This window comes from Arvicola amphibius, chromosome 4 (assembly GCF_903992535.2).
Source record: "Arvicola amphibius chromosome 4, mArvAmp1.2, whole genome shotgun sequence".
Taxonomy (NCBI): domain Eukaryota; kingdom Metazoa; phylum Chordata; class Mammalia; order Rodentia; family Cricetidae; genus Arvicola; species Arvicola amphibius.
This window is the reverse complement of record NC_052050.1, coordinates 108,682,606-108,698,965: the sequence shown is the minus strand read 5'-3', so window position 1 is coordinate 108,698,965 and position 16,360 is coordinate 108,682,606. Positions and strand designations below refer to the sequence as shown.

The window sequence follows — 16,360 nt, the reverse complement described above, 5'->3', positions numbered from 1 at the left end:
ACAGGAAGTCTTTTTCAAATAGTGACTGAATGGTTTAGGGGCTAGTCATCAGGTGTGCAGACTCAGGTCGGGTACAACACAGAAAAGGAAGAGTTTGGTGATGTCCCCGGAGACTGGTGGGTGGGACCTGAAGGTGTTATAGGCCTCAATGCCATGAAGACTGTGCATACAGCACACATATAGTTCAGTAGGTACAGCTGGAGACTAACAGTTTAATTTCATTTACATTTAAAACTATTTCAGTGGAGAAACAAGATTGAACTATATTGGTATTTTAGAAGTTTGAACTAATTAAAGCATAATGTTAGCGGTGAATCTAAATTGTGGATTGTGGTAATGGGAGTTTCAACTTCAGGTGGATAGGGAATTCTCCATTACTTCCCAGGTATCTTAGGAAACTGAGAATGAGAGCCGTGCCCATGACTTAGAAGATTAATAATAGTCAAGGCTAGCTGAGCGCACAGATTAGTCTGGCAGAAGATAAAGAATTTCTTGTGTGACTTTCCCTTTGTGTATCATGGAGAGCAATAGGGGGAAGCATAGTAGGGGTGTTCCTCTAGCCTTTTGCACAGGGATCTTTTATGGAAGATTCAAGAAGCAAATGTGACAAGTGACAGTTCATACTGGTGAGGACGTGGAGCAAGGGGGACCATAGCTGGTGGGATAGCAAATTAGTACAATCACTACGGAAATCAATATGGCCAGTCCTCAGAAAACTGGAAATTGATCTACCTCAAGACCCAGCTATACCCATACACGTGGGCATTAACCCAAAGGATGTGCCATCCTACCACAAGGATACTTGCTCAGCCATGTCCATTGCAGCTTTATTAATAATATCCAGAAATTAGAAACAACCTAGATGTCCCTCAACTGAAGAATGGATAGAGAAAATGTTGTACATTTACACAATGGAGTACTATTCAGCTGTTAAAAACAATGACATTATGAAATTTGCAGGCAAATGAATGGAACTAGAAAAGATCATCTCGAGTGAGGTAACCCAGCCTCAGAAAGACGAACATGGTAGGTACTCACTTGTAAGTGGACATTAGCTTCTAAGTAAAGGATAATAATGCTACAAACCACAGGCCCAGAGAGATTAAGTAACAAGAAGGGCTGGCAGGAGTGTGGGGGGGCAACACATGAATCTCCCCTCTGGGATAGATTTTGCGGGTGGACTGAAGGGATGGGGATGGAAACAGGAAGTATCAGAAGTGGGTGGGACAGAGCGAAAGAGTATTGGGAGAGATGCCTGGAATTGGTGGTTGATGTAGAAACCTAATGCAGTGGAAAGTCCCTGGAATCTTTAAGAGCAAATCTAGCAGTCTCCTAGAAATAGTTGATACAGAGTCTGAACTGGTCATCTTTTATAACCAGATAAGGCTCTCAGAGTAGGACTGGGACATCAGCCCAGTCACAGAACCTTCCACTTACAATCTGTTAGTATTCAGGCATCACTGGTCTGTGCTTGGGGTCCTGAAAGGATGCATCCTCAGCTGTAGCCACGAAGAGCTCCTCTATGCACCTCTCTGCACCTCTATGCACATTTGCTATGTTCGTTTATAAAGGGTGTGGCTTGACCACATCCCATCTCTCTCTCCCTCCCTCTCCTTCCCCCACTCTCTTTCACCACACTTATCTCAAAGACCAGTCTCTGCTCCCTTTACTGTGCCCCCTCTCTATCCCCTCTGCCCCTTCTCTCTCCTCTTCCAATAACTCTCCTTTGTGAGCCTTGTTGCATGGTGTGACTTCTCTTATAGTGTTTTTAGATAAATTACATTCGTTCCCTTACTCGGAAAGGCTCTCCTGGCACTTTCTCCTTCCCAACAGCAGTCTGAGGCTTGCCGGGACGCTGGAACCTGGTCTACATATGACAGCCTTGCTTCTCCAACTAATGAATCACTGAACCCCTCCATCTAACACTAGCATGACTGGTGAGCCCCCTCTTCTCCACCTCCGACCATTTTCCACGAGTGAGAAGTCAACTCTTAAGCATGGTTTCTTACCTTTTGGCAAGAAGGTACCAGGCAACCATGGTTAGGATTCCGGCACTAAGTTTGCCTGCCCTGTCACCTGGCAGGGTGAACCCAGGCAGTACCCTTGTCAGCGCAGGGGCTCCTATGGCTGCTACATCACTATGCAGGTGCAAAGGTCCCCTTAAGAGACAAGCCCACTCACTCCCGATCTCTCTTCCCCACTTTTCTTCTGAGGAATCAAGCCTCTCTCTCCCTCTCTCTCTCTCTCCCTTCCCTCCCATTAACCCTCCTCTCAATAAACTCTGCACTCAAACTCTGTCTGTATGGGGTATTTGCACCTCACCTGCTACAATTTGGATCCATCTGCCATGGGACCCACCCAGGTCTCTCTCTCACCATATTTATAACAACCATGGCTCTCTCGGGCTCGGAGCCTTTGACTCCTGCTCTGTGTTTGGTGAATCACTGAGCAACCTGTGTTTTCCTGAAATCAACTCTCTCTCTGAATTTCTGGGACACTAGCAATTAAAGACCCTTGGGTCTTACTTATGTGCCTCACTCATGGGAAGTTTGGCATTGACTACACCTCCAACTTCTGTACTCAGCACCCAATTTAAGGGCTTCTCTAAGTGGGAAGAGTGTTTTTAGCATTGAATTCTGAGGTCTTCAATGTCTTAGAACTGAATGATATTCACATTTTTTTCGAAACTCTTCAGAGAAATAAGAAATCCATCTAACAATGTAAACTCATATTTAAAGGAAGTTTCAAAGAAATTACAGCTTATTTTTATGAAAAAAGTAGCAATAACGAAAGAAACTTAAAGTTTCTAATGTTTAACTTTCAGGTAAGTTTTGTTGTATTTTAATGAACTTGTGTGTTTGTATAAACTTGACATTCTGTTCAATTTATATTTTGCTGGTTTTTATATGCAAGCTCTTAAAATTTTTATCTATTCTTTTACAGAGAGCTGCATTTGTATTTTAAATACCTAAATAGGCCACATCTTACAAGTGCTAGATCACAGAGGTTGCCCCTGTAGAAGGGACCAGTCACACCTAAGTCCTATCTAGTACCTTCTGTAAAGTGCTAAACTCCTAGCATGTAGCAGCCCTCAGAAAAGGTGGGACAATAGTATTAACTTCCTAAATCACTGCCCTATATTTTATCTATACCATCAATGATCTGCTAAACTAAGAGACCCTCCCCTTCTAAGCTCAGAGATTTCCTTCACTCTGAAGTCTGTCCATGTAAGGAATTCCTTTATTCTGTGAACTGTTGTTGGAGCTCCTATTTCAGTTTCCCCTGCCTTTGGAGGCCAGCATTATCAAAGGACCCGATGAGCTGAAATCTGTCTTAATGCACCTTTCTTCCCAACCTGGAAGGAGTCTTTGCTATTAAAATAGCATGTTACATAATTCAAACTTTGTAACTACTGTAAAGAAAGGCACTACCCCATTTCACAGAAGATACTGGGGGAGATACTGGAGAGCCAGCTGTTCTCTTATCCTATGAAACGATGTCAATGTCTCCATTTACAACATGTGTCAAAAACAAAACAGAAGATATGGGAAAATGTGGTCAGGTAAAGAGTTTTCAGAATCTGTGCGTCTAGATACGATGCAGTAGGCCTGTGTGCTCATGTGTGTAGCAAGGAGAGGGCCCACTTGTTTGTCCTGGCTGCCCAGCTAGCTTAGCCCCCAAATAACCACACAGAAACTGTATTAAATAAATCACTGCTTGGCCATTAGCTCTAGTTTCTTATTGACTAATTCTTACATCTTAATTTAACCCATTTCTATTAATCTGTATATTGCCATGTGGCTGTGGCTTACCAGGTAAAATTCCCAGCATCTGTATCAGGCGGATCCCTGGCATCTCTCTGACTCCACCCTTTCTTCTCCCAGCATTTAGTCCAGTTCCTCTGCCTACCTAAGTTCTTCTTTATCAACAGGCCAAGGCACTTTCTTTATTCATTAATGTTAACCACAGCACACAGAGGGGACTCCCACATCACATGTGGTCTCACCGAACAAAACTATGTAACAGAACGAAACCAGGGCAGCTACAGGGCATGGGTGCCTGAGACATTTGAAGATCTGGAAAAGGGAATATGCACTGGCAGGTAGATTAGTGTAGTGTGTCCCAATTTTCCTTCATTTCCCCTAAATTGAGCTTGAGAACCTGAGGTGGAGAGAGGGAGGAAGGGAAGGAGGAAGAGTGAGAGGAAAGGAGAAGAAGGAAAAGAAAGAGAGGGAGCGAGGGTGGGAAGGAGAGAGAGGGGACTACACTGTAGCTGAAAAGTAGTGAGAAAATCTTGTAATTAAAAAGGTAGATAGCATCCCTTTATTTCCTATTATCTCCAGTATCCCAGGTCCGAGGCTACAGTTAATCCTGTAGCTATAGTGATAGGAGTAGCCATAGCAACCTCTTGGAGTCAAATCCAAACTCAGCAGAGAAAAGGTTTCCCCTATTTCGTGAAGTTCTAGCTGTAAGTGCGGGCCAGATGCTGCTGCTCTTCTCTCTCTTCCCCACCGTGCTTCAGTCGAGTCCCCAGAATAGTTTGTGTAATTCAGCCTTAATTGGCATGCTTTGTAAAGTTTTAATTTCCCCCCTCAACTTTTAAGGGACAAAACTATGATATGAGGAACATATCAGAGATCTCTGAGGATTGTGAGGGTAGGCACGTAAGTTTTGTAACTACGCAGTTTTCTGACTGCTTTGGTGATTACCCGGATTCCCAGTGTGGGCTCCCATCTTCCAGTTGACCTCACTTGGGTAACAGAAGCATCTAGCCTGTGTGATCTCTCTGCACAATGGAGTTTCCCAGTTCAAAGAGAAACAACATATTCTGCTGTCTTGAGTTACAGAGGAGCTTACCCCAGGAGTGTTTAGGGATGATTAGTAGTGTTAAGGCTGAACTCTGATAATGAAACTTCTACATGCTACATATTCTGAAATCTTCATTCCATTTCTTTCACTGTGACAAAACACGCTTGAGATCTAGCACTTAAAAGAGATTTCCTTTTGTTTTGGTTTATAGTTTCAGAGGTTTGAACCTGTGGAGGCACAGTCTGTCATGGTAGGAAGTAAAGAGAGAATGGGGAGAGAGATAGAGAAAGAAAAAGAGAGAGGTAGGCTAGAGGAAGAATGGGGGAGGAAATGGGTGGAAGGGAGACAGAGAGGAAAGGGGAGAGAAAAGGATGGGAGAAGGCTCCCTTCAAAGAGTACCTACCAATGATGCAATTCCTTCCTCTAGACACTAACTCTGAAAGGTTTCTGTTAAGAGCGTCAGAGGCAGTAACTGAACCTAATACATGTACCCTTGGGAGACACTCCGAATAGAATCTGCAGCAACCATGGAAAACAGAGCTACTCTGGTCTAATGTCTGGGCTACTTCTCATGCCTAACTATTATCTCTTTGCTGTAGAGTAAAATTACACCATCGTGCCAGGAAGCAGTCACAGGATGGTGCCCTCGTGAGGACCAGCAGAAGAGTAAACACCATGGCTTCTTAATCCTCGTGACTGCTTTTACCCACGTGGATGGATGGATGGCCCCTGCCCACCAATTCTGTTGTTACCTTGCTGATGGTGTGACCAAAAGGTGTGGGTGGGGAGGACAGAGCAAGTGAAGGTCCAGGAAAGCAGAGCACAGAAAGCTCTTTTTAAATTTGTTTTGTTTGGTTTTGTTTGCTTGCTTGTTTTTCAACACAGGGTTTCCCTGTGTTGCCTTGACTTTCCTGGACTCACCCTGTAGAATAGGCTGGCCTCAAACTCAGAGATCTGCCTGCCTCTGCCTCCCATACTGGGATTAAAGGCATGTTCTACCTCCTCCTGGTTAGCACACCAACCTCTTTAACACACTCTATCCAACAGCAGTAGCGGATGCTTGGGGAAAAAGAACAAGCCTGAACAGGAGGGTAGATGCTTGCAGCGTTTAGCCAAGTCTAAGATTTACATCAGGATCAGATGAGACTGGGTGAGATTAGCTTCTGCTTCCTATCCCGCTAGGCTTGGGAAGATGAGGAAAGGATGGAAGTCAAGTTTGTTACCAGCTATTCAATAAACAAAAGGGGATCCTGTTTTTACAGTGCTGACCGAGTTGAAAATTTTAATTACTCCCAAAACAGAAGCAAAGGAAAATTAAGAAATGAGTTATGTAGATGATAAGAGAATAGGAAAGAAACAGAAATGCAGGCTGTTCCTTATCTGGACCCTTTTCCTCCAGCCTTCCAGAGTCCTGTTGGCTCTCACTAGCCAGCCCTGTTGCCGAGGCAACTGGTTGACTTCTGTCTCCTATAGTCACTGGAACTCCTGGCTTTGTTCCATATCCAGGGATGCATTCCAGGTGATGTAGCAGGACCTGAGAACCATGGGTGCACAAATCTTCCCATTCTACCTTCAGATCTGAGTTTCAGATGAAAGCATGTGACCCAAGAAAACCTCCCAAATGACACCTAATTTAGGTTGCACTATGGTATTTATTTCTAAGTTTTTGTTGAGATGGCTTTTTTTCTTATTTGTGAATAACATCAGCTTAAAAAGTATTTGGAATTTAATGAGTATGTACTTTCAGGGGACTGAAGGAAAAGTTTTAAAAAAGTACTGTGAATCAGAATTAAAATTTCAGAAGTAGTTCTTGGAATAAATAGGGGTTTTGAAGAGAGGTTTTGCTTTCAATATCAACTATATGTCAATATGTGGTAATCCACAGTTCTATACATGGGGCTACTGTTTTCTTATATCTGTAATCCAGTATCCTATGTAGGTTGACACTAATGTATCAATAGAACTTGGTAGTATGACACGTGTTTTCAAAACAAAGGGCAATCAATATTTCTTATGTCACTATGCTTGTTGTTAGTTGGTAGGGCTGAATTCTTCTGTATGAGATTCTCAGCTAGAAAGGTAGTTGAGAAAAGAAGGGAATGAAAGATGATACTCGGAAGCAACCAGTCTTTCAAGGGCATCAGGTTTAGGATGGAAGTTACTCAGAAGGTCCCGGTTATCTAGATAACTCTTTTGGCAAGTCAACAACAGCCCTCTTGTTCAAGGCTCCTGGCTTCTACCTACTCTGACTAGTCCTTTCTTTGGCTACTTTCAGTCATCCACAACTACGGTGGGGCACATTCATTGGCCATGGTGTTCTGCACAGTCTTGGCAAGTTCCTCAGGCATCACTCAGGTGCCAGCCCCTACCAGGGGCATCTGATCATGCTTCATTTATCCTCACCTCTTCCCCTGTCTCTACAACAAGATGGAGTTTCTTTTTTTATATAGTTGTTTGTTGTAACTTTATTCACATACAAAATCCCAGAGATTATCTCTATGGAACACTTTTTGGCAACAAAAGAATGAGCTCTTGATACTCAGCAACTGAGAAGATTCTCCTAAGACTCCCACCAAGTAAAAAAGAAAAAAACCTTCAAAGACCACAAACCTGTGTTATTTATCTAATAGTACTTTTAGCTTTATCATTATTACTACTATTATTATTGGGCTCTACATTTTTCTCTGCTCCCCTCCCTGCCTCTCCTCTCCCCCCTTCAGTCCTCCCCCAAGGTCCCCATGCTCCCAATTAACTCAGGAGATCTTATCTTTTTCTGCTTCCCATATAGATTAGATCTATGTAAGGCCCTCTTAGTGTCCTCATTGTTGTCTAAATTCTCTGGGATTTTGGTTTGTAGGCTGGTTTTCTTTGCTTTATGTTTAAAAAACACCTATGAGTGAGTACATGTGATAATTGTCTTTCTGTATCTGGGTTACCTCACTCAAAATGATGTTTTCTAGCTTTATTCATTTGCCTGCAAAATTCAAGCTGTCATTATTGTTGTCTGCTGTGTAGTACTCTACTGTGTAAACATACCACATTTTCCTTATCCATTCTTCAGTCAAAGGGCATTTAGGTTGTTTCCAGTTTCTGGCAATGACAAGCAATGCTGCTATGAACATAGTTGAGCACATGTTTTTGTGGCACGATTGAGCACAAGATGGAGTCTCTTAAAGGAGCATGCAAGCTCACAGTTGACAATGCCTTCAAGTCATAGACACAACAATACCACTCTTACAAAAGCAGCTAAATAAATCAAATTATCTAATTGGTCAAGATTCCTAGACTGGGGAGTATTTAGGGAAAGAAAAATGAGCCGAGTTTAATCATGGGTAAGAAGAAAATTCACACATTAGCCAAATGACTCAACTGGCAGGTATGTCAGGTTGCAAATCTTGCGAATGAACCAGGAGCAGGCAGGTATTACTATTTTTACACATTAGAAAAAAAATCCCAGATTTTAAAAGCATGACTAACCCATCTAGAATGCTCTCACTTTTGTACCATTTATTTTAGTTTATTTCCCTCTTGATGATGCTTTGGTTTCCACCCAAATTTCCTGACTACTATCCCCCTCCCATCCCGGGTGAAACTGACCCCATCCAATTACATTGAATTAGCCACCTGCCTAACTAGCCCACCCTACCATCTCCCACAGGGAAATGCCCACTCTTAAAGACACTTCCCTGTTTCCTATGCTTCTCTCAGTTCCTTAACTGCTCCATCCATCATGGCTTATTTATACTCAATTAACTGCTTGAGCATCCAAGCTTGCAATCAATCAGAAAGAAAGACAAAACCAACTCATTATCCAGACTCCTAGGGCTCCTCAATGCAGGAGCTCAAAGGGTCTTGGCTGACTGAGTTTGCACAGTCATAATGGACCTCAATAGTGGTTCTTCTCGATTTAGCCTTCTCTATGTTTAGTGGGTGAGGTACGAAGAGGAGGAAAATGCTGTCTATGACCTCAGGATGCTTACAGATAATGCTTACGGAACAAACTTTGCAGATAAGGAGCTCATGGAGACTAGTACAGCTGGCACAGGATGGAAACCAGTCCACTCAAGCCAGCATGATAATGAAGTCCTGTCTGTATAAACCTAGTAAGGAAAATGACTTGGTCATACCTGATCTCCATTAGTCTTCTTCCTCCACCACTTTTCTGCAGCTAGACTGGTTGCTCTGCTCAGTGCCTTTCTAAATTTTTTGATGGGTTGGTGCTTGATTCATGAATCTCTTATTCTTTAAGGAAATTTCATCAGTCAGGCACTGGTGGCACAAGCCTTTAGTCCCAGCACTCGGGAGGCAGAGACAAGTGGATCTCTGTGAGTTCGAAGCCAACCTGGTCTACAAAGCAGATTTCAGGGCAGTCAGGGCGGTTACACAGAGAAATCCTGTCTTAAAAAAACTAAAAAAATTTTAAAAAATTAAAAAGTTTTAAAAATTAATCAAAGCTTTATAACCCTGGCTGTATATAAAGAATTTAGCCTCCCTCAATTGTAACCGAGCAAGCTGCACATTCTTGCTCTGTGGAGGCACTGAACTCTAAATAAGCAGAAGGCACTAAGGAAACCTTCCTCCCAGGTCACACAGTCAACACTTCTTTATGGGGCTTAATTATGGCCCATTGAGACTCACAAACTCTGACCTAGTCTTTGTCCCTAATCTCACTCACTGTCCTTCCTGTGCCACAATCACAGAGAGCTGGTGTGCAGCTTGCTTAAGCTGGGGTCAGGTACCACCTCAATCTAGCTGTGAGCCTCCAGCCTACCATATTCCACCTCTCCGACCTTGATTTCTTTCATCTATGAAATAAAGCCAGTTAACGGGCTCTGCGGATGGGGTTCTGTGCTGACGGAGTAACAAATATCTTATGATTGTTCATAACGAATGCTCAGCAATGGAAGCCCCTATGACTCGCCTGGATAGCTGCTCCTACCAGGCTTCATCCTTGCAGCTCACCAGGCTGGGTGCCTCCAATGGTCATTTCCATAACTGCTGACTTCCCTTGTGACATTCATCATTCTTCTAATTATTTAAATTATTGCCTTCTCAGCTAGATTATAAACATCTCAAGGACATGTCTTTTAAAAATTATGACCCTTCATAAACCTATTGTCTGGTGCAAAGCCTGGAAATTATTATTCGTTAAATGAGCTCTCAACTATAAGATACACGAGTTCTTTGGATAGATACTCCATGGTGTTTAAGAAGCGGTCAGATTTTTATTAATACTGTGAAGAAACAGTATTTTTCTGTGGCTTTACAAGATAATGCAGAAGAGTCAATATGGTTGTTGTTTATGTTGCCATCAGTATCATCATCGTCATCGTCATCGTCCCCATCATCATCACCATCCTCATCATCGTACCCTCAAAGCCTCCTATTATCCCAGCTCAGACTCATCGAATTTGAATTGTGAACAACTCCAGAATCATCTGCTCATCACAACAAGAATCACAGCATTAAAAAAGTCTTTCACAGAATGAGCATGCCCAGAGCCATTAGATGCTGACCACATGTTTGTTCAATTCAGAAGCCTGACTGCTGACACCTCTGGGTATCATGCAAACAGGTGGTGAAAGGGTTGAAACTCCTATGTGAAATATGGAGCTGGAACTGGAAGGAAGAACCACAATTTGATAGTCCAGATGCAGAGTGTTCTGCAGGGTGTCCAGAGATAGCAGCAAGAGTTGTCACACAGGCCTGAATGGGATCCATTGCTGAGGAACCTAAGTAACTCATAGTAACAGGTGAAATGGGCCAGAACTGGTCACTAAGATCCCAGATCCATTGTCTCTCATTTTTCCCTTTGAGCTAATTGGGTAACTCCTGGAATTATCAGACTACACCCTCTGGACATATTTTTGGCAGGCTTGGAAAAGCATTCCTGATATCTGTCTACAAACTGTTTTTTCTGCAGACGGCAGGTATTTCCCTTTTAGATTGCTAGCATGGAGCACCCGAGGGGCTGAAGGAAAACCCCACAATCAATTAGGCATATGGGAAACACTGTCTGATAATGATGTAGAAGGAAACCATTTCCCACTCATCCAAAAGGTCAACCCAGTTCATTAGTTCACGGTTTGCACCCAGGTGCCAGGAATACAGTGGTGACCACACAGTGCCCTGATGCTGGCTGCTCTACAATTGATGGCCTCTCAAAATATCTGAGCAACCCAGTGACATACAAAGTAGTCATTGAGTTGTAAATAAAGTTGGTCTCAGATGGTCATGTATTCTCATACTGGCCTTGCTCTTGCTGATAAAGTTGGGAATTCACTGGACTAGTGGCTGTGTTCAGGCAGTTTACAGTGGGCCTTGCAGTGACTGTGACCAATGATGGTGTTGTTCTCTGCTGGCCACTTCATCTTACTCTCAAGGGATGGCCTGGGAAGACCAGTGACCCAGCAAGTTCTTCCCACTGTCCCTTGTCAGCTTTTCCCAAAATCCTTGTTATGCTTCATAACTTCATAGAAAAATCTAAGTGTTGCAATCAGCAGATAGTTCTGATGGAAGCTATTCCTACACCCTGGTTAATGTCAAACTCACATAGGGCAAGTTATTTTCAACTGTGGACAACTCAGCAAAAGGAAAATCATCCAATGCCATAACTACTTTCACCAGCTTGAATGCAAATATCCTTAAATCTTTAGAGCAATCCGGTTCAATGCCAGTCATTCCCATCTGTAGTTTCAAAGAATTATACAGGCGAGCCTTCAGATTCATCTTCTGCACATTGTGGGATCTTTGGCCTATAAAAACTAAGAGAAGCAGTTTCTGTACACTACATAACATAAGAACAAGACATCATGTTTCCAATGGGAGAAGGGAAAGAAATGGAACAGGAGACCCAGAAGAAGTATCTGAGCTAAAAAGCCAGGAAACTAGACTCTACAGAAGTGCTAGGGCAAGAGCTGCATTTTTGGGCAAACTATGCACTACAAAAATACACCTTCTAGTCCAGAAGGTGATATTTGTTACCATCGTGATAAGACGAGCATTTTGAGAGGACTTTACCATATACTAAGTGTTTTGCATTTGCTACCAAAAGTTGTTCACAACAGCTGAAGGGAGAGAAAAGGAGACTCGGAGAAGTTAGTAATTTTTTTCAAAAAAAATATTTATTTTATGTGTTTATTCTGCCTGCTTGTATATATGCCTATAATTTACATGCTCGGTTTCTCTAGGGATCAGAAGAGTATAACAGATCACCTAGGATTGGAGTTACAGACAGTCATGAGCTGCCATGTTGGTGCAGGGTACTGAACCCAAGTTCTATGCCAAGAAAATCAAATTTTCTGAACCACTGAACCATTTCTTCAGTCCTAGAAGGAATTCATCCAGGATCACTCAACTGGTTTAACTTTACTGTAAGAACTGACTCCACTAAGGTTGTCTGTGAGATATAAAGCACTAGTTGAATCTGAATTTCAGATAGCTGATGATTTTTATAACATAAATAAAGCCTTAATATGGATATATACATTTGTTAAATCAGACAACTCTATATCTCACCATAATAAGCTATTCTTCAGTATTACAGGAAATCCAGACTTGAAAATATTCCTACAATTTAGGAGTATCATAGACCAGGCTCGTGGTTCTAGGTGCTCCAGCTCCTTTGCAGATGAGCTGCTATGGTACCGCAGGCACAAAACTTGGGAAGAACTGTCATGTCAATAGTACTCAGTGTGATAAGCCTGAGTGATATATAAACCTCTGTACCCTGGAACCCTATTAGCAAAAGCCCTGGAGTACACATGACTAATATGTATGCATAGATAGACTTGGAATGTAGCTCAGTGGTAGAATATTGCCTGGCATTCCAAAATAACACTTCCCTTGCATTGCAAAATAGTAAGAAGGAAAAATAGACAGGCAGACAGCCAGGAAAGAAAAAGAGCGACGATAAAAGACAAGACCTGACTCAATAAGTAGATGGCTATGAGGTAAGCCTGGAAAGTGTGGATTTATCCTGAGAGCAGTGCCTTCTGATGGACAGGTTCTTAGATGTGAGAAAACCAAGGAAACGGGGGTGGTTTCTTGTCAGCTGTGTCTCCCGATTTTCAGACTGTTCCCTGATGGCTATATATCCTAGAAACTACAGTTAGACTCTTCCCTTAATGTCAAAAGCTGAAGTGTGAGCACCTGTCCAGTTGCCACATGTGTTCAAATGAAGACTCGCATAATTATACCGTCATTTGCCTCAGCCATCTCTTGCAGGATTTTCTAAAAGATTATCAAAAAGAAATACTCTATTTTAAGAAAATGTTGCATGTGTATATGTGGTGTGTGTGTGTGTGTGACAGAGAGAGAGAGAGAGAGAGAGAGAGAGAGAGAACGCACATGACAGCTTGTGTCAGTGATCTCCTTCTACTATATGAGGCTCTGGGAACCAAACTCATGCCATTGGATTTGGGAGCAAGTGCCTTTACTGAGCCACCATTTCACTGGTCCCATGCAAAGAAAATACACTAAAGGAGAAAACCCATCCACCATGATTTGAGAAAGGAAACCGGGCTACCTTTCCTCATGAATATGCCAAATACTTCATAAATCTTGATTTAAAAAAACATCCTCAGAATCCACAGCTAAACAATTCGTGTCTCTTGGCTGAATTCTTTCCTTCAAGGAGACCAGAATAAGACCAGGTATGGTGGCTCATGCCTTTAATCCCAGCACTTGAGAGGTAGAGTCAGGTGGATCTCTATGAAATCCAGGCCAGCCTGATCAACAGAATGAGTTCCAGGACAGCCGGAGCTGCCTAATAGAGGCCTTGTATCAAAACAAACAAATAAAACCAAAACAAAAAAACCCACAAACAAAACCAAAAAAAGAAAACAGACAAAGATAAAAACAGAGAAAATTTATATGTACACACGACTGTAATGTGAATATCATCATAATAATACATCAAGCATATGGTAGTTTACTTTCATAAAGACTTTTTTGTGTGTTGAACCTATTGCCCAAATGAGGACCCATTTTACCACTAACCCATACCATGGTTCTTTCACAAACATTTTAAAGACAAAAACAAAACTAGAGAGATGAGGTATATAAATGCAGATAGATGGGCTACCATTTCCCCATCCTCGAGATACCGTCTCGTCACGCCTGTCTTCAGCTCTCCTTGGCTATCAGCCCTCAGACTGAGTCTTTGCCATTGGAACTCACAACTAAACAAACCAAAGTGAATATAGGAGACGCCTGATAGTTTAAAATACATTGCTGGAGACTGAAAAGGGGTAGAAAAATCATTGGGTGAAGTCCAGAGGCAGTTCACAGTGCCCAGGGTGGGCTGTGGGCAGGGGCCTGGTGTAAATCCAGCAAGAACAGGTGCATTTAGAATTGATTTCCACAGTCAGTGCTGTCTGTAGAGGCTTTAGTATTTCTGCTCCCAACTTTTGAACCTCATCAAAGAGGCATGTGTGACACCATTTTTTTAAACTACAGAGCATTCATTTGTTTTTCTGATTAATCGTAAGCCTCAATGCTGTTCTCAAGATATTTTTAGCTCTGAATTATAGCAAATATCAAATTCCTGAAGAATTAAGATATTGTTCACATGAGACATAATTTAAGATTAAACAAAATAAATTATAATATTTAACTTTATTGTTAACATCATAATGGCGTGGTAAATAGAAAAATAGTATTGGCAGTAGCTGCATATTCATTCCTGACTGCTCAGACCCAAAATTACACAGAGACTATACTATTTAAAGCACTGCTTGACCAGTAGCTTAAGTGTATTGCTAGCTAGCTCTTAATTAATCTTAAATTAACACATTTCCATTATTTTATATTTTTACCATGTGGTAAAGTTCTCAGACGTCTGTCTTCTTCAGTAGCAGCTACATGTCATCTCCCTGACTCCGCCTATTCTTTCCCAGAATTCAGTTGTTTCCTGCCTAGCTCTATTCTTCCCTATCGTGGGCCAAAGCAGCTTCTTTATTCATTAACCAATAAAAGCAACACATATACAGAAGGACTTCCCACATCAGTTCAGACTTATGGAAAGGAGAAGGAACCCAGATTCCGTGTTTCAAACTCTCAAACCCAGCTAGGATGGGAAGCACAGCCACAGGAGAGAAACAGTCAGGTGGGAAGCAGCTCAGTCCTAATTAGGGTGGATGGAAGACTAGCAACTAAAGGCTTCCCAAAGTCAGCATTCTCTGTGCCAGATTGGTGCCAAAGCCTTCATAGGTGATATCCTATCAGCTCAGGAGCCCTCTAATCCGATGATCCTCCTTTAACATAGGAGGAAATAAACATACAGAAGGGTTAAGTGATTTGCCCATGATTCCCCAGCTAGAAGGGGCAGAGCAAGAGCCTGTCTATAGAGTCTATACCCTTCCTCTTTATGCTTGGCTGACCTGGATGCTGGTACCATAGCCAGGCCATTTCTCTAACTTTCGCAGTCTACAAACCTTCAGAGTACATGAGCATACAGGATATGGAACCATATTTAAACATGATGTTATTAAAATAATCAAATGGTTCTTTCTGTGAGCTGACAGATTTTTATATCTTCTGTACTCATTGTCTATGAATAACTCATTTTGATTTTTCTTGCTGACGACCTAATGTTTCTCATAAGAGAAAATCAGCTTCATCTGTGGTGGAGGCCAGGTAGTAGTGCAAAAGGAGAAAAATTAACTCCATAAATCTTTTGTTGTACTTTTTTGTGCTCGGTGTGAGTGTGTGTATGTGTGTGTGTGCACATGTGCACGCATACACGCACGTGTGTTTGTGTGACATTCACAATGAAGACAGGCCTTAATTACCTTGCCTTAGAGGGGAAGAGGCAGACAAGCAAATCTGTAGTTATCACCATCGTGAGCTGGCGTATTGTTATAGATGTCACATATCTAAACATCATTTATTGCCAATGGTTATATGATTCCTCCACAGGGGAGCACCTGTGTTGATTTATTGCTCATACACCAGAATTGCAGTCCTTGCCCAAGGAGCCTCATTAAAATTGTTCCAAGCCCAATTCAGATGCTCACAAGTCTGTGCTTTCACTTTGAAATAGCATCAGGTTCTGGCTTGGGCCAAATTCACAGTGCCCATTTCTGTGTTTTGTCTGTCTCTTAGCAATATCTTGCAGGCTAGTCTTATTCTTTTGCCTTTCTTGCTACCTGGGAAACGGAATTTTTCAAAACAAGGGAGAACATTCCAGGTCCAGTGTACACATGAGGATCTAGGCCTTGTGTACAAACAAAGATCCAGGTCCATGGTACACACAAAGATCCAGGTCCAGAGTACACATGAAGATCCAGGTCCAGAGTACACACAAAGATCCAGGTCCAGTGTACACACAAAGATCCAGGTCCATGGTACACACAAAGATCCAGGTCCAGAGTATACATGAAGATCCAGGTCCAGTGTACACGGGAAGATACAGGTACAGTGTACACGGGAAGATCTAGGTCCAGAGTACACACGAAGATCCAGGTCCAGAGTATACATGAAGATCCAGGTCCAGAGTACACATGAAGATCTAGGTCTAGTGTACAAACAAAGATCCAGGTCCATGGTA

At 42.2% G+C, this 16,360-nt stretch overlaps 1 protein-coding gene across 1 annotated transcript in view; it reads right to left on the bottom strand.

The window, feature by feature from the left end:
• Psd3 (pleckstrin and Sec7 domain containing 3) overlaps window positions 1-16,360 on the bottom strand; it is a 548,735-nt gene that overhangs the window by 427,001 nt on the left and 105,374 nt on the right. The window lies entirely within an intron of this gene.